Below are 2,096 nucleotides of genomic sequence, written 5' to 3'. Positions count from 1 at the left end.
CTGACGTGCCCTCTCGCGAGAACCTACCCGTTGGCCTCGCCTAACGCGAAATTTCCGAGGATCATCTCCGGCGACGCACTTCCAGGACGCCATCTTGAAAGTGGCAGATCTGAGCATGGCGTCGACATCTTGGGAGGGTCAAAGAGGAGTATAGTTACTCCTCTTCTCCGACTGGCGTTTCCAGATAAGGAGCTCGTGCTTGAATTTACTAATGTGGCGTGCCAAGCCGTGAAGAGTCAGAAAATGACCAAATCATAATGAGTTAGCAAATAAATCAGACTTTATCTTAGACCCTCTAAAACATTCCTAGGAGGTAAGTACCCCCATTTTGTCGACAAGTTCAGAAAAATAAACTGCACTGTGGCAGACTTAAGACTCCTCCCCAAGTTTGGGCGACCCTGAAAACCGTTGTTTTCTTTTATAAATCCCTAGGTTTAAATCAGTGTGAATTTACATATTAGTACTTATTTGTCTGAGGGTGGCAAAGAGGACTGGGCATGAGAGAGAGATGAGAAAGATGGATCTGATGGAAGAGGGAAGCAAATCAGAAACTTTTAAAACACATTGCTAAAATTTCTTGCATAAGCATTGAGACATCTGGATTCAACTGACAGAAATTTAATATGCACCTAGTTACAGGGTAGTATGGTGTGGTTGGGCCACCAGCTGGCTCACAGCTACCAGGGAATGACTACACCACAGGTGCGTGTCTATGTAAGCACATACTCCTGTCCCAGACTGGGGAGGGGCTGATCACTCTATAAAAATGTTTCCCCTTCTATAAGCTCGGTTCCTTTAAACAGCAGCTCTTCAAAATAGGATTCCAGATATAAAGTGCCTATTGACATTGCTACAGGAAGACATTTACTCCAGGGACGAGAAGGAACAGTAAATTCCTCCCCATAGAATATTCTTCCTTGGTATGTCAGTGGTTCTTAACGCTCAACCGCAGAGGTACATAAGAAGATGCAAGAAGAGCGCTATGCAGTGGAAACAACCCAATATCCATCATGAGGACGGTGGATAAACAAATTGGGGTGTGTCTATACAAGGGAATAGTAATAAACTGCTGATAGGCACATGAATGAATCTCAAAAACATCATATTGAGTGAAAGAAGCCAGACACTAGCATATAATATATATCAATATTACAATCCCATTCCTGTGAAACTCTAGAAAAAGCAAAACTGATCTATACAGACAGAAAGCAGATTAGTGGGTGTCTATGGCTGTTGGTGAAGGTTGGGAAGGGGCATGAGGGATGCTTTGGAGTGATGGACGTGTGGCTGTGTGTATACATTTGTCAGAACTCATGGAAATGTACACTTAAAATGTATGCTTTTTACTATATGTAAATCACACCTCAATGATGTTGATTTTAAAACTATGATGTTCAGGATCCACCAGAGACCAATTATCAAAAGCTCTGGGTTGGGGCCTAGCCATCAGTATTTCGTCAAAGCTCTGCAGGTGGTAATTATTTGCAGTCAGGGACTTGAGGTACAAGGCTGTCCCTGTGTTCTAGCGGTGGAATCCCTAGATTCTAACCTAATCCCTAGGTTAGAAGACACCTGTGGTGTCCCTTCCTGGAAGAGGAGACAGGGGGGAGTATCTAAAAGGGAGAATAGGGGCAGATGCGGGCCAATTTATCTAACCCTCCCACCCCAGGAGGTCAGAGACTTCAGGCTTTGGATCTTATTTTCCTCCTTTTCTCCTCTTCCCCTTGGCTCCTTGGGCTGCACATGAAGTCCTCTGGCCCATAAGGAGAAGGCTTAGGACTGGGAGCTGGGGCTAGAGACCAAGTCCTCTCTGTCCTTCTCTCCTCCCAGCCTCTCCAGCAGTACCAGGGAGTCCGTGTCCTCTCAGGCTCATGCTGAGGGCCGGTGCCTAGCACAAGCCCCCTGTAACAACTCCAAGAGTTTGGCCAGAAAGAGTGCGACAGGTCTCTGGGGATGTCCTTCGCAGGGTGGACAAGGGCCCTGGCCTGTCACCCACAGCCGGGACCCCAGTGCATCCAGCAGACGCTGTAGCCGGAACACGGCAATCCCCAAGGATGGGCCCTCTTCGAACCGGATCACAGACAGCTCCAGCCGGA

Source organism: Ursus maritimus, unplaced genomic scaffold (assembly GCF_017311325.1).
Source record: "Ursus maritimus isolate PB19 unplaced genomic scaffold, ASM1731132v1 scaffold_19, whole genome shotgun sequence".
Lineage (NCBI taxonomy): Eukaryota > Metazoa > Chordata > Mammalia > Carnivora > Ursidae > Ursus > Ursus maritimus.
This window is presented reverse-complemented; position numbering follows the sequence as displayed.